The 17,412-nt window shown below is 41.0% G+C and overlaps 1 protein-coding gene and 1 pseudogene across 2 annotated transcripts in view; both read left to right on the top strand.

Moving 5' to 3' along the window:
* LOC311021729 (olfactory receptor 6N2-like) overlaps positions 1-11,097 on the top strand; it is a gene marked incomplete at its 5' end in the record, with an annotated part of 23,480 nt that extends 12,383 nt beyond the window's left edge. The window contains one exon of the mRNA XM_084022489.1: positions 11,085-11,097. The remainder of the gene's footprint in view (positions 1-11,084) is intronic.
* LOC311022090 (olfactory receptor 13F1-like) lies at positions 7,576-17,412 on the top strand (annotated as a pseudogene). The gene is made up of 2 exons: positions 7,576-7,757; positions 16,864-17,412. The product of its transcript is annotated as an olfactory receptor 13F1-like (transcript).

The following is a 17,412-nucleotide window of genomic DNA, read 5'->3' as shown; positions in this document are numbered from 1 at the left end:
TTAGAGTTTTGAGTCCGACGGAGCAAAGTAAAGTTCCACTGCTGCTGAGAAACTAGTTCCTCAAAAAAATGGATGATTCATGCGATGCAAGGTTAGTTTTGTTTCATTATTATTCTATCAACACACATATGTACATCGACAGTCTAGTGTTTTAATGGATTTGCCTCGGGTGCACTGTGGAGTGGGCAAGACTGTTTTTAATGCCTGTCTAGCTAAGAACCATTGACTTGCGCTAGCCATAGCATAAGCGAACTCGGCAACTAGAAGAACTGAATGAAATTTCTTGAAAACGTCTCCAGACGTCTCGAATACACCGGCTCACTTGGAAAATAGGTCTCATGTCCAAAATTCTGAACTATCCCTTTGAAGCTTGCCATCATTGCTGTGTTACTTTTGCCTTAACAGGGTGGTGATCCAACTTCTTTTGTTTGAGATATTGATGGCGCGTCTGATGCCTTCAATTTTATCAGTATAAAAGAATGCAAACTCATTGCATTTCTGCGTGGAGTTTAGCTGGTATTTGTGTTGGGGGGTTTTTCTATCAACAGTTGCAAATAGGGTTTTCGTTTTCAGTGAGCAGCGACACAGCTGGACTGCTGAGGGCATGGAGGGGGGGAGGAGGTAAGAGGGGGAAGTGACGCTGAGGGGGTGATCGCTGAGTAGGGCGGGAGTCGCTCCCGGAACTCCAAGGGGGAGGAGGGGGGAGAAAGGTTTGTTGGAGGGAGGGAGAATGACGCAGACCTGGATGAGGGCTTGGGAGGGGTGGGGGAGGTATCCACATACAGTCCTCCTTCGACATTTCTGATAATCTATGTTTTGTCTTCCTTCTTTGTTGGTTACTCTTGTCTCTTGTCCTTGGCAGTGTTGACAGGTGGATGACGCAGGTAGTAAGACATGTTGGCAATGAATAGCTTTGCTCCCAGCTTATTTAGGCAAAGTCAGTTTGTCTTAAAAAGTTGTCAATAAAATGCATTGAGCTAGCAAGAGATGCAGTTGAGAGCCATTTGTTGAGCCAAAACAGTCTCCTGAATGTCTCAGCTCCTCTCCTCGGGGGCAGAGGACCACTGATAAAAACCTCACCATTCACAGAGCTGACTGTTTCAAAGAGTTTATTGAAGTGCTCTCTCAACTCTCTTGGTTGTTGTTTTTTCAATGTCATTCAAACCAATGTGCAGAATGATATTTTTCACAGTTGGGTGTGCAGCCACAATTACCAGGATTTCTTTTTCCAAGTCAGACACCGTATCCTTCAGAAAGCAGAGTACTTTGGTGTTATTACTGCTTTTCATATCTTTTACAGAAAAGTCACCTGCTGCGTGGTGGTGGGGGTTATCCAGGCAATCAGAGGGGGATCCAAGGTCCTGCAACAGTGGAGGAAACCTGTTCTTTAGTTGAACAGTTTTTTGCTGGGGAGGTTTCTTGGTAGCTCTCCTCTTCCCAGCTGCCCGCTTCTGTGTCCTATGAGCAGTGATGCCACTAATGCGCTACTTAGTAACGCGTTACTGTAGTCGGACTACTTTTTTCAGTAACGAGTAGTCTAACGCGCTACTATTGCCAAACCAGTAGTCAGATTAAAGTTACTTATCCAAATACACGGCGCGTTACTATTTTTGTCAGTAAAAAAAAAAAAAGATTTGCTTTCTTCTTGCGTCTCAGGGGGGTGACGTATGTTAGCCAACACCTTCACGGACAGTCACGTGTAATCGGCTATACCGGCAGAAACGTAAACAATGAAGGGGGAAAGATACGCATTTTCCAGCTGGAAATACAAGCATTATTTCGACTTCATCTCAGCAAAAGATGGCAACATAAAGGTTCGTTGTACACTGTGTTAACAACAAAGTGTTGTCTACTTTCAAGAATACAAAGTCAAACTTATAAAAACATTTAGAGTCACAGCATGGCACAACCACATTAAAAGAGCAGGTCCCGCCCGGTGACAGTGAAAAGGTGCAGCGTGTGAATAAACAAGACGAGTTCTCGATTTCCCGGAGCTCCTGCCAACTCAGTCTGTGCTGAAATGCGAGCGGAGTCTCTCTTGAGAGTGTAGTGGAGAAATGTCTCGCTGCTTGCTGGCCCCGCCCCTCCCTTCATCATCACGCCGCTCATACTTGAGGACTGTGCTCATTTGTTTCATAAAACCAATCGTTGCTGCTCTAATGCTGGTTCAATATTCATAAAATGTTCATACATGATGTTACTGCCATTACAATATGCAAAAGAATTATTGAAGTTAAGTGAAGTCAAGAAAAACATGTATTTTTTATGTAAAACATAGTTTTCAAGTGCAACTTAAAATGTCAGTGGATACATTGTTGATGTTACTGTTAAAAAGTACATCAATAAAGTGAGTATTGGCAAAATCGGTAGTCGGCAGCTGTTGAATGTAACTAATAAAGTAACTTGTAATCTAACTTAGTTACTTTTAAAATCAAGTAGTCAGTAACTTGACGAAGTTACTTTTTAAAGGAGTAGTCAGTAGTCAGTAGTCAGATTACTTTTTCAAACTAACTGTGGCAACACTGCCTACGAGGCAGTGGGGTTGAGGAGGCACTGTTTCTGGATGGAGATGGTAACGCAGGCCAGCCGGTCAGATCACAGATATCGGGGCGCTGGGTCCTGCCAGTTATCCGTTCTCCCTTGTCGCAGGGAGATGGTCTACTCTTTGGCTTCGCGCCAAGTGTGCTCCAGGGAGGATTATTGCTGGTAGATTTATTACCGTGAGGGTCCTCCCGTTTCTTCATAGCTTCATTATAGTAGTTAGCTGGGTTCTAGCATGCTCCTGTCCACTGTTTTGAGTCAGTGCTGGAGTGGTGTTGTTCCCAAATAGTCCATTCACTTCTACATTCTAACCGATTCATTTTTGTTTCTAACAGTAAAATCTTCTGTAGGAGTTTGTGGTAATCTTCCGTAGAGAAGGGAGGCATCTTCTGTTAATTACCTTTAGGATTATAGCACAGGCTCAGGCTTATCTTGTTTGTTAGGCCTCCTCGCGTAGCATTGAGGAAGTCGTAAAAATATTGAAAAATGCCTGTTTTAGCTAACAGAAAATATATTTCCACTGGTTTTGTAAGTATCTAGGAGCTGCTGCTCTTTGTTTCTTATTGAGAAGCAGATAGTAGCAAAAAATAGCAGAAAATCACAGGCAGAGGTGAGAGCAAAGAGGAAAAGGGTCTGCACTGTAAGAAAGCCGGAAGCAAAAAAGTTGAGGCTCAGTTGGCTCTCCACTGGCGGTTGTTCTATTTTTTCCAGGTGATGGCAACAGGGTGTGGAGCAGCAACCGAAAGGACAATGCCAGTAGCTCACTTACAAAATTTGAAATGAAATGGGACAAGGGAACATGGCGAGGGACTTGCAAGGGACTTACTTTTAATGTTCACGCAAGAGCTTATTTTTATGCTGATCATTTTAGTTATCATGCTTGGTGCTTATGTTTTTTTTTGGCTCATTTGTGAATAAAAAATGCAACTTGAGTTCAGTTTCCCCTTGGGTAATTTCTATTCATTGTTCATGAATTTTGGAGGTGAACATAGACCAAAGTGTATTTCAAGGTCAAGTGTAGTCAGGTGAATGAGAAAGATCTTTCTATAAACGTTGAATGTTGTTGCTGTAGCGAGACTTCTTTTTTTTCCATGTTTATTCATGTATGCTAGTTATGCCATCTGCCTGTTCTAAACTTTTGACATTAATGTATTGAATGAACTCCATATATGGCCCGCCGTCCGTTCCCTGCGCGGCGCCCTGGAGGGATAGAGTGCCGTGGCAACAGCGCCGTGGCTGTCACATGCCACGGCGGTACATACACGTTATTTATTACGCTCCCCGGTTCCCTCCTCCTTACCTCTGTCCCGCGGGCACCACATACCCCCCCCCCCTCAGCTCCGACCATGTGGGAGGGGCGATCCAGCCGCTCAGGTCGTCCCACCGGGACAGGGCATCCGCGTTTCCATGGGCTGAGCCGGACCTGTGGGTGACCTTGAACGAGTACGGCTGGAGAGCCAGGAACCATCGGGTTACCCGGGCATTGGTGTCCTTGTGTCGGGCCATCCACACCAACGGAGCATGATCCGTCACCAGGGTGAACTGTCTTCCCAGGAGATAATACCTCAACTTCTCCACGGCCCACTTGATCGCCAGACATTCCCGCTCCACGGTTGAATAATTCTTCTCGCTGGGCGTCAGCTTACGGCTGATGTATGTGACGGGATGTTCCTCACCTTCTTGTACTTGGGCCAGGACGGCACCCACCCCGGTTTCTGACGCGTCGGTTTGGACCAGTAGGGGTAGGGAGAAGTCAGGGGTCACCAGCACGGGATCGGAGCAGAGGGCGTCCTTCAGTCCCTGAAACGCTTTCTCTGCCTCCGGGGTTCACCGTATCCGGTCTGGCTGTTGTTTTTTTGTATACTCCGTGAGGGGTCCTGCGAGAGAGGAGAAGTGAGGGACGAAGCCAATGAGTACCTCTACTGGCAGGTCCGGGACGAGGCCCACTGCGCCCTGGAATGTGCCCTGCGTCGTCTGCACCTCGACGTGGGCGGTGGGGTAGCGGCGGGTCTCGCCGTGAATGCAGGTCACAGCCACCGTGTCTGGAAGCGGCGGGCCAGGGGCGAATTCGGGGCGGACTAGCGTCACTGCGCTCCCGGAGTCTAGGAGGGCCGAGGCGTCGCGTCCGTTGACGCGGATGGGGTTCACGGGGTTGGGTCCGTCTGCTTGGCCCCAGCAGGCGGAGAGGAGTCCACAGGTTTTCTGGGGGTTCGGATCGGAGGAAGCCGAGGGCATCGAGACATCCTGGCGAAGGGGACACTGGCTCTGTGTGAATTGCATGATGAATGGGGAGTTGGAGCGTCCTTGTTAATTATGTCTACGACTGCAAGGTTATCTGAGTATATGTGGATGGACGGCGGGGGGCGGGGGGCGCTGGCATCCTGGTGCCAGGAGCCCCGGCTGAAACGAGTTGCTGTGGTTGTTGGAAGGCGGCGGGGTGGGGGTGGGGGGGCGCTGGCGTCTCAGTGCCAGGAGCCCCGGCTGAAACGAGTTGCTATGGTTGTTGGAAAAACGGCGGGGGGGGCGCTGGCATCCTGGTGCCAGGAGCCCCGGCTGAAACGAGTTGCTGTGGCTGTTGGAAAAAACGGCGGGGGGCGCTGGCATCCCGGTGCCAGGAGCCCCGGCTGAAACGAGTTGCTGTGGTTCTTGGAAAAACGGCGGGGGGGACGCTGGCATCCCGGAGCCAGGAGCTCCGGCTAAAACGGGCTGCTGTGGTTGTTGGAAAAGCTATGGTAGTCTTGACTGTTGAGAAGGGATGAACTAGGCGGAACACTGACGGATGAGACGGAGTTGGTTTTCTTCAAAGTCGCTTGTGTCCTGGACGTCGTTTGTGCACTGAAGTCGGGGTCTCGGGAACGGAGGTGGCGTCGGCTTCTGGTGGATTATGGTCCTGATCTCGATGGAAAGGATCGTCGGCGGACGGGGATGGAGAGACGAAATCCGTGGTGAGGTGAGTTAAGCTGCGAGGTGAGCCAAAGCTGGTGTTTGCTCATGCGAAACTTTGGTTGTGCTCGAGGCGAAGTCGCGTGCTCTCGTCTCTGGCCAAACACGAGAGTGAACGAACACGAGAGCGAGCGCAGGATACGAGAGCGAGCGCAGAATACGAGAGCGAAGCGGAGGAGAGGGTCAGGTGGCTATTTATAGAGATGCGGAAGTTGGCGCTGTTGAGGTGTGGACCTGCTCCTGAAACTCCGCCAATTAGGCTTCAATAAATGTTACATATATAAGGCTTACTGAGGAAATGAACGAATAAAGATATGATTTTTCAAATGTGCCATTAAATCCTCCATAAGCCTATGCACATTTTCAATTTGCTACTGAGCTGTATTCTTTTCAGCACTACACCAAAGCTTCTGATAGACTTTTATTTTGAGCAGAAAAACAGATGGTATCTTTTTCAGCCTGTCTTTTCTTTCTATTGTACGCTTATGGGTATAAATCTAGGATTTTGGAGATGTGCAATTCAAGGTGAGGTATCTGTGAATAAATAAGACACTCCAAAACCAAGGTCGGAGAGCAGTATAATCTTGAAAGTAAGTGCTATTGATGCATTCTGGTTATCTAATCAGCCTATTTTACATTTGAATTTAGACAATATTAATGGATGATGAGCTGAATGCAATGTATATAAGTCTTAGTGGGCATGTGGAAGTGCACAAATACAGATATGTATATATTTTTTTATGTTTACAGCATATATTCTTCTTTAATTTCACCATTGTGTACCTTATCTCGATACACAAAAACCTCCATGAGCCTATGTACATATTTATTTGCAGCTTTTCTACTGAACTCTCACATTTACCCAAAGTTGTTGATCAACTATTTATCTGAAAAACAGTAACATATTTGGCCTGTCTTTTTCAGATTTTTTAATGCTACACCTCATATGGTTCAGAATTCTTACTGTTCTCAAATGTCTTATGACAGATATGTTTCTATATGCAAACCTCTGCATTATACAACTATTACGACAAAAAACACTAAGCATTTTCCTGGTTTTAGATTGGCTTGTACCTGCTTGTCAGATTGCAGTCCCTGTAATACTGAGCGCTGATATGAAAACCGAACTTTTTCTCTTTTTTTTTGCGACAATTCAATTTACAGTCTCCAATGTGTGAGTTCAAAAGCTTGGGCTATGGTTTGATTGCCTTGCTAAATGTTGTGCTTTTCCCTTTGCTCTTCATACTGTCCGGACAAGATCTGCACACACCTGTTTACCCCACCTTATAGTTTTAATAAGCTTTTCCTGTTTGTGTGCATATGATGTCATTATAGTTTGACTGGGATCTGACTTTTAAAAAGGTAAAATTTCTTAATGACTTTACAAAGACTTTTCTATCATCTTCTCTTTAATCCAGTTATATATGGATTCAAAATGAAATAAATCTCTAAACACCTGAAGGGGTTGTTCTGTCAAGTCCACCTATATTAAAATTGATGTTACAGTAATTGTGACATTAGTGATGTTAATGTGCAGTTGTTTCTTAATGTAGAGATGTGAATAGGATATTCAGAAGAATTGTAAGTTTCCATGTTCTAAAGATCTTCACTTTCAAATGCGTAGGTTTTGTTTCAACATTCGTGGGGTCCTCCCTCAGAAGGTTTAGAGCATAAAAATAAAACAAAGTAAAATAAAATACTTCCTTTCCTACCTTCTGGTGATTGTTTTCTGCATTAATTTATGGAGGGGATGTGCAATGGTGTATTAAGGCCATTGTAGGTATAAAAAAAAATCGCAAATTTAAGGGATCTTTCCATGAAATGAATATGACAATGTGATTTATTCTTGGCAGATAAAGTGTATATCTTCTCTTTATTAATCAATCTCTTCAGACATATCACAATGAAAATGAAACCACAACCAACCTTTGCTAACTGTAGTCAGGCTTAAACAAACTTGAAATGATTAAGGCTTTGTTGAAATTATTCAGCCTTGATCAGTTGAACTGGAAACAAACATTTGAGAAGATTTCATGCATATGAAAGTCCAATATTGCTCTTTCAAATGTCACACACTCACAAATATCAAGTATGGCCTCCCTCGACACGGATCAGTGCATTGAGACGTTGTGGCATACTGTCTACAAGTTTGTTGATGTTGTCAGTGGGCAGGGCGTCCCACTCTTCTCCTCGATTAACTTTGAGGAATTTACAGTGCGCACCCTGGGATATTCCAAGGAAATCAGCAACATCGGCTTGTTTGTGTCCATCCTGTAAGATTGCAGGCACTCTTTTGCGTATTGCCAGTGTCTAGCATAGGGCTAGGCTATGCCTTGTCACCATTGTTTCATATTTGCTACCTGAGTTTCTGAGACCTCTATCTTATCAACATGATAAATACTTTACTTAAAAACCTGTTGTATATGACCTGATACATGTATTCTGCCCTATAGTGGATTATAATTCCACTACAGGCAGTGTAATTTTCTTTACCTCTTCAAAATGGCCGCTGTCATTAAATCATCCACACACTTTTGGCAGGAACATCATTGCTAATTTTCAAGAAATTGTAACTCATTTGTCTAAATAAATATGTTGTGTATTAAAACAATGCATCATTTCTCAACAGTTTATTCTTCATATTACAGGAAATCGTGTTAAAATGTTTTTATCAAATTTGATACTGCATATGGTGCATTGTCATTAAAAAAAAAAAATTATTTCAAAATTTTAATTTTTTAAAAATATATTTTTTTTTTACATACATTTCACAGATTCACGGCAACGTACATAATACCTGCTTTGTGCTAGCTCTTTGAGTGTGTGTTAGTAGCAGCTAGTGTGCTGCAGGTCAATGATTGCTGCACCCATGCAACCAAAGTTTAACACCTATGGGCTCAGTCCTCCAGAGTTCCTAGAAGTTGTTCACATGATAACAACTCTTGGAAAAGTTAATGAGATCCATGGAGGTTAAAGAAATGTCATAAAACATTTAGACTGAGTCAAACAGAAGACGAACACCTACATCAAGTGCAATTTAAGGTCAGGTATCTGTAAATGAATGAGACGATACTCTATGTTTCTGATCTGCTTATCTGTTTTTATTAATGATTTAATTTGGGCCATGGGTGTTGATCTGAATGTAACATATATAACTCTGGTTGGGTATGCGGAAATGGGCAAATACAGGTATTTTTATTTTTTGATTATGTTAATAGTATACATTATAGCAATCTGCTTTAATGTCACCATTGTATGTCTTATTTGCATACACAAGAACCTCCATGAGCCTATGTACATTTTTATTGCAGCATTGCTGATGAACGCTATTGTTTATAATTCTATTATGTACCCGAATTTGATGATTCACTTTTTATCTGAAAAACAAATAATTTCATATTCAGCCTGTCTCTTTCAGTTATTTGTATATTACACTTTGAGTGCTGCAGATTTCTTCCTGTTGTCAGCCATGGCCTATGACAGATATGTCTCCATATGTAAACCTTTGCAATATCGGTAACACTTTACTTGAAGGTACCGTCATAAGAGTGACATGACATTGTCATAAGAGTGACATGACACAGTCATAAACATGTCATAAACATTATGACAATGTCATTAAACGTTTATGACTGTTGTCATTAAGTGTCATTCGATTTGGTAATGACAAGTTGACATTATTTTGGTTGTCTTCATTATGACAACTTGACATTAATCAAGGTGACATAACCAGAATTTGTCTTTGTCATGACAACTTGACATTAAATTTGTTTGAGATGTCCTTATTATGACAACGTGACATTATTCAAAGTGACATTATTAGAAAATGTCTTTGTCATGACAACTTGACATTAAATTTGTTTGAGATGTCCTTATTATGACAACGTGACATTATTCAAAGTGACATTATTAGAAAATGTCTCTGTCACGACAACCTGACATTAACGAAATATGCATCTGTTTTTGTGTTTATGGCAAGTTGACAATGATTATTATAATTAGCTGTGCAAGGTTAAAGACCAATTCTAGCACTTGGTTATTGATGTTTGACAGAATACCAAAAACTGACTGTCATGACATTATTATGACAATGTAATGAAGAAATTATTTGACCTAAAGTAAAGTGGTAGCATTTTGATCTGTCATTAACATATCATGAAGGATAAACTGACTGTTATGACATCATTATGACAATGTAATGAAGAAATTATTTTACCTCAATTAAAGTGGTAGCATTTTGTGATCTGTCATTATCATAGCATGATGGATAAACTGACTGTCATGACATCATTATGACAATGTAATGACAAAATTCTTTGACCTAAAGTAAAGTGGTAGCATTTTGATCTGTCATTAACATATCATGAAGGATAAACTGACTGTTATGACATCACTATGACAATGTAATGAAGAAATTCTTTGACCTAAAGTAAAGTGGTAGCATTTTGATCTGTCATTAACATATCATGAAGGATAAACTGACTGTCATGACATCATTATAACAATGTTTTTATTATAACATCATTGACAATTTTATTTTCTCATGAACATCATCATTATCACGACACAAGGTCACAACATTATACTATACACGTTACAATGTGCTTAGAAACCTCTTCTGCTCAACACTCATGTCATGATTACTGACCATGAACATGTTGCATGTATTTCCCTCACCATTTTTACTCGAACTAATGGGTAAAAGCTGCTTTTGATCACCCTTACAGAATGCTTTGCTGCTCCTGACCAGTAGCTATCAACAATATCAAACTTAACTCAAAATCTAGAGGTCTAATGACTCAAATCAAACTTAACCAGCTTTTGCTGGCATACATTGTGACTTCTGGGCCTGCAATAACTGCAACATTGCTACAAAACAAGCAAACACAAATACTGGAAAAAGTTTCTTAACAAAACATGAACAACAATAAAAACTATTGACTAATTGTCTAATGACTAGGTCATTTTGTAAGTGATCGGCAGTAGTTCACCTGCCTTTTTTTTGTGCGTCAGTGTGCTCGCCATTTCTGCTGTTATGGCTTCCCTGCACCTCTCTGTGAAGATGGACATTTTGTCATGGCTATCTTTACTCAAACCCTCAAATATGTCTGGGAAAATGATGTTGACCTCAGCGATTGGGGCGGTCCTTGCAATAGTGTTCCGGTCCACCCCCAAATGCTCAAAGGCTCGCTTCATGGATCCAGTTTTTTTGAAGCTCTTGAGAGCCCTCTTGTAGCGCCGCACCACGCCATCAATGGTTGTCACTTGGAAGAGAAGATGACAAAATTTGAATTAGTTATGATTGATTTCCTTAAAGGAGACGTTTGGTGTTAGACCTAAGCCCCATTGTTCAAGCTCATCACATGTGGTCCATAGGAAAAAGAAGAAAATTTATTTGAATACTATTATTTATTTAAGCAATATCACAGGAGAGGGAGTGCTGTTGTACTGTATATCAGCACGGCTGTGATTCGGTCGTAGGCACGAGGCCGCAGGCCGAGTGCCGCAGATAATCACACCGTGCTGATATACAGTACAACAGCACGACCTCGAGTGTGATATTGCTTTTATACAACAGTGCTACGAGCACATTTTATTAGTTAACAGTAATAAGAAACAAGAGATTATGATTTGTTTGTTTAGTAATTATTTATTCGGCTCTGCCAACACAAATAGTTCCGCAACTGAAGGGAGACAAGGCTGTTGCCAGGCAACACATATTACAGTACATAAACATTCCTAGACACAAGCTCGCTACTCTGTGTCAGAGCGATAGGCTCTGCTCTGTCCAGGTCTGATGTCTGATGATGACCATTCATAGTTCAAATCAAATGTTATTTTTGGAAATATGTCCATCTTTACCGTGCAAAGTTTGCCACAATCTAAGATAGGCTATTTAACAGCTGATGTAACGTTAGCTAATAACGGTTATTAGAACGCCCGTACAGCGGAGTGATTATGTCTGTAAAAAGTCGCAGTGCTGTTATACTGTATATCAGCACTCATGGAACGTCTCTTGTCCAATCAAATTGCTCGGTTGGGACCGGTCGGAACTACCTGTTGTATAATCATATTTATTTATTTGAATACTATTCAAATAGGCAACTATTCAACGATTCGATTCGGAGAAGTCTGATTCGACTGAACCTCGTCAAATAGTCGCAAAATGTGGTTGTGGGGGGGGAAAAAAGGATTCTGAATATATAGGGGTGCTCCCTGCTGCTGCATGTTGTCGTCCTCCTGCTCACAGATGCCACCTGGTGGTTGTTTGGACACATTGCCGCTTCTCATGAAAACACAATTGATCCTCCACTAAAAAGGTGCGTGATTCTCGCGTGAACTCGGCCACAACGAAGTAGTACCTACTGTACATGCCTCATACAGTACAAGGCTTCAAAATTATTGGAAAACTATTTATTTATTCAATGATTTCTAATGTTTTTAAACTCACCAGTCATAGAGGAACACAGGTTAGGGTTGGATGGTCTTTCAGTCTTGCTGCTCCCTTCACCTCTCTTCTTGCCACGAGTTTCCATCTAGACCAGCATAAAAAAGAGGGAAAAAACACCACCACTCCATGTAAAACCAAATCAAACGGTTTAAAGCAAGCCATTTACATCTCGCAACCTCTCTTAAAATCTAGAATAGGCTATAAAATGGGATAAGTTTGCATTCTAGCTAACTGGAAGTTCTCTCTTCAGGACTGCTGAATGAGAGACGTTTTGTAACATCAGTTGATAAAACGCAGCACGGCAACATTTACTCACAACTGCACAATAAGTTACACCCCACGCAGAAATTCAGGCCCTGTCCTTACCTAGCTAATGTTAGCTAACGTTAACATAGTGAGCAATGAACTAACAAATACTGACCAAGGAAGACAGCTGCCAGAGATATACGTGTATTTACAAAAAAATAAGTTACAATATGCTTCGTTTGAATTACCTCTCTTTCGAACTTCGCTTTAGTCGTAGTAGTTCTTTTCCCTCTTGTCGTCTTCAACAAGCGTCCTGTGGAACCGTCTGGAACGTCTGCTGAGTAACGTTAGTGTTGCTGTTACCGTAAAGCAGGTAATAGACCAATACCTGCAGTGCAGTGCACTGAAGACTTAACGCATTCATGTACAACTTTAAAACAAACTATGCATCCAGATAAGAGAAGCAAAAGAGGAAATTATTCAAATGATGCATGGCTTGTTATCGTGTCACTTTCTAAAATTTCTTCAACAATTGACATTGCGACAGTATTGGTGTAATTATGGTAAATTCAAGATTGCCGCCCAATTGTAAGTGCTATTCTGTGCTGCTGTGGGTAGAGAGGAGACATCGAGGCAGTAAAGCACGATGACAAGATTATTACGAGGACTTTTAAGAAACAGTCGGCGCCCCGACACTACAGAAAACAAAAGAAAAACTGTGAAATGGATGTGTAAATGGGGACTATTGAAAAGCAATATAACCTGCGCAAGATGCAATGGCAAGATGCATCTGAAGAAATCTAGATGCAGCGATGGATTTCGCAGGTAAGATGGGCTCTATTAAAATATCATAATCAGTAACGTTACTGACTAGTCAAGGCTATAATTGGTGATAATTTTTCCTTCTTTAGGGTCTGCAATCTTCATAAAAACCACCCACTGGCAGTACGACATGGAACAATATTCTCGAAATCCCACATTCCTTTGGCAAAATGGCTCGAATTCATACACAGGTAGGCACGAAATTAACATGTGCGCTGTGACTCTGTTATCTGGTTCTGTGTTGTTAATACATGTTTTGCTAATTTCAAAGAAATGACATTCAAAAACAATCTCCCAAAGTTTCATAGTCCAGATAATTGAGGAAAGGCACGTAAATGACGATTAAAGTTGACTTACAACTTTTAACCCTCTAGAGAGGAGCACAACATTAGGCTAAATAACTTCTGAATCTGATAGAGACGAGCTGTAAACTGCATCTGAATCGTGAGATTCTCTGCTTTCCGGGGGTCTTTGAATGGTGCATTTATGACAAGGGTAGCCACGTGTAATAACGTAGTACGGGACCAGATGCTAAGCTGAGCGGTAGCAGCGATGCTAAACCGAACGTAGTAGCATGCTAACGCTTGCAGATGTTTTACAAAACATGAAATATCTTCTGAACCGTTTATGATAGAGACGAGCTGTAAACAGCATCTGAATAGTTACGTTCTGCCTTCCGAGGGTCATTGAATGGTGCCTCTACAAGGTACGTGTAATCACATGGTACGGAACAGACGCCAGATTCACGGAAGGAGACGTTCTAAATTGTTTGAACGCAAAGCAGTGAGTGGAAGACCATAATTAAAATCGTCATATCTTAAAAACTATCCAATGTATGACTTTGACTAGGGTATCATTTTAAAGCCTATTTTCTCCCCTTTCTATTGATGCCAAAATCTCAATTTTGAAATTTGGGTCACTGTGACTCATTTTGCTGGATCAGGTCATGAATTTTCAGACTACCAAGTATATTCTAAATGCTTTGCTCTTCCTGAGAGGAATAGTGTGTAGTATACTGTAACTAAAAACTTAAATATCTGCTTTAGCAATTAGGCTGCGGGCCAGAAGAGTCCGTAGTGCACCTTAATTTCCAACTAAACCAACTTTATTTTGAAATTTCAAACCATGCTGAATTTGAATGTCAAGAAAGATTGAAAATTTTGGGATGTGCTCCCTGTTTCAGCCCCATGTGTATATTACTTAATTACCTATGTATTAGTTCACAGTATGTCTTCAATATAATTTACTTTTCTTAAGGTTTGCACAAGGTTTGCGGTTGAAACAACTGGACATGATCTGTGATGGTATAGCAGCAAGCTCAAGGACATTGTCCAGAATGACCCAAAAACTGAGAGAGGTTGGTGAATGATGCAATATTGATTCAAACAAGTCACAGACCACAAGACTTACAGTACAGAATTAACACTATATTTTACTTATTCAGTGGCTGATAGCTGATACATTAAAAAAAAAGAATTACGTATAATACACATAGAACTCCATTCATAAGTACTGTACTTCAATTTAACATACTTGGAAAAGATTTTTCAATTACGTTGTAGTATATTGATTTTTTACTTCTGTCTTCACAGGTTTGCGTGGCTGCCGTCAAACGCCTCAGGAAGAGAGGGATGAGGATTGGAGGTCGCCATCGATTTGTTGCGATTGATGAAAGCAAATTTGCTCACAAACGAAAGGTGCAGTAGATAGTGTGTTTGTTCACAACCCACCCCATCCTACTTTCCTTTTCCATTTTGGTGCAAAATGATTACCATCCTAAATGAAATTACATGGGACGATACTTTCGATACAATGGACCCTAGTTTGGTAGACCAAGGCGCGCCGAGATGGGAGTGGCAGCGTAGGAGGGGGAGGTGTCACATATTAAGTAGGTTTCCACAGCTTCAGTTCAGGCCCGTTCTAATGGAATAAATAATCACAACAACCACTATTCAATGCAATGATCTTAATCAGCACATACATTATATCTATATTGATTGTCCCGTCACATCTGATGTCAGATCAAATTGCAATGTTTTGCACGACATTAGTATTTCTTAAAGGAGTATGAGGGTTACATAACCACATAGTCAAAACAACAAAGAACATTATGTCACATTGTATTTGTTTTGTTTTTTGTTTGTAGTGTCATCGTGGCCGTTGCGGCAACACTTGGAGGCGTTCTCACACCTGGGTCTTTGGGATGTTGGAAGTGGAGGAGGAATCTAGGACACCCATCCTGAAACTAGTGAGGAACCGCCGCGGGACAACCCCCCCCTTGCGCCAAATCCGAAGGCATGTCAGGAGGAATGCCAACATTGTCTCTGATGAGTGGCGCGCTTACAAGGACCGCCTTGCCCAGTATGGGTACAAACAATTTAGTGTTTGCCATAAGCAGAATTTTGTGAACCCACAAACTGGAGCCCATACCCAGCACATAGAGCGGGCATGGCAGTCATACAAACAACAAATATGGCGCCTGAGAGGTAATAGAACAAAAGAATCACTCAAAATACACCTACAGATGATTGAGTGGTATTACTGGCTGGCGATTCGACATCACGGTGGCATTTGGGGTCGACTGGTGCATGACATAAAGAAGGCACAAAAGTAATCAGTTTTGACAGATAGTCAGTCATGACAGACATGTTTCTTCCATTTTATTTTTTATTTTTCATAAATAGTTACTGTCTGTTCTTTATTGAATGTCAGTATGCATGAGCATGCATGTTATGAATGTTATGGTATTGTTTAGTTCCTGAGTGGGTGGGTGTTGGGCAGAAGAGGTCCTGTTTGTAAGCACATTATAACGTGTATGATGTCGTGACAACCAGTTCATATGTTTGAGAAAATAAAATTGTCAATGATAATGATAATAAAAACATTGTCATAATGATGTCATAACAGTCAGTTTATCCTTCATGCTATGATAATGACAGATCAAAATGCTACCACTTTACTTTAGGTCAAAGAATTTCTTCATTACATTGTCATAATGATGTCATGACAGTCAGTTTATCCTTCATGATATGTTAATGACAGATCAAAATGCTACCACTTTACTTTAGGTCAAAGAATTTCTTCATTACATTGTCATAATGATGTCATAACAGTCAGTTTATCCTTCATGATATGTTAATGACAGATCAAAATGCTACCACTTTACTTTAGGTCAAAGAATTTCTTCATTACATTGTCATAATGATGTCATGACAGTCAGTTTATCCTTCATGATATGTTAATGACAGATCAAAATGCTACCACTTTACTTTAGGTCAAAGAATTTCTTCATTACATTGTCATAATAATGTCATGACAGTCAGTTTTTGGTATTCTGTCAAACATCAATAACCAAGTGCTAGAATTGGTCTTTAACCTTGCACAGCTAATTATAATAATCATTGTCAACTTGCCATAAACACAAAAACAGATGCATATTTCGTTAATGTCAGGTTGTCGTGACAGAGACATTTTCTAGTAATGTCACTTTGAATAATGTCACGTTGTCATAATAAGGACATCTCCAACAAATTTAATGTCAAGTTGTCATGACAAAGACATTTTCTAATAATGTCACTTTGAATAATGTCACGTTGTCATAATAAGGACATCGCAAACAAATTTAATGTCAAGTTGTCATGACAAAGACAAATTCTGGTTATGTCACCTTGATTAATGTCAAGTTGTCATAATGAAGACAACCAAAATAATGTCAACTTGTCATTACCAAATCGAATGACACTTAATGACAACAGTCATAAACGTTTAATGACATTGTCATAATGTTTATGACATGTTTATGACTGTGTCATGTCACTCTTATGACTGTGTCATGTCACTCTTATGACGGTACCTTCAAGTAAAGTGTTACCGCAATATCCAACTATCATGAGAAAAACCACAGTGAGTATTATGCTGGTTTTAGCTTGGTTTGTTCCTGCTTGTGAGATAGCAGTCCCAGTATTACTGAGTGCTGATGTGAAACTCTGTCATTTAATCTTTGAATGCAATGTTTTGTAACAACGCTGTTTACAGTCTCCAGTGTGTGACTTCAAGAGCACGGCCTATATTTAATATATTTGCTCTAGTAAGCATGGCACTGTGCCCTCTGCTCTTCATATGTTTTACATATACCAGAATACTTCTAATATCCTATAGAAGTTGTAAACAAGTCAGAAACAAAGCTTCACAGACCTGCTTACCACACCTGATGGTTTTAATAATTTTTTCCTGTTTGTGTGCATATGATACCATAATAGTTCAACTCGATTCTGAGTTTCATTTAATAATGACTTTACAAGCATTTTTGTATTACCCTCTCTTGAATCCAATTATATACGGATTAAAAATGAAAGAAATCTCGAAACACCTGAAGAGGTTGTTGTGTCGAGCCAAAGTGATCTAATGTA

Source organism: Eutrigla gurnardus, assembly GCF_963514095.1.
Source record: "Eutrigla gurnardus genome assembly, chromosome: 12".
Classification (NCBI taxonomy): domain Eukaryota; kingdom Metazoa; phylum Chordata; class Actinopteri; order Perciformes; family Triglidae; genus Eutrigla; species Eutrigla gurnardus.
This window is presented reverse-complemented; position numbering and strand designations above follow the sequence as displayed.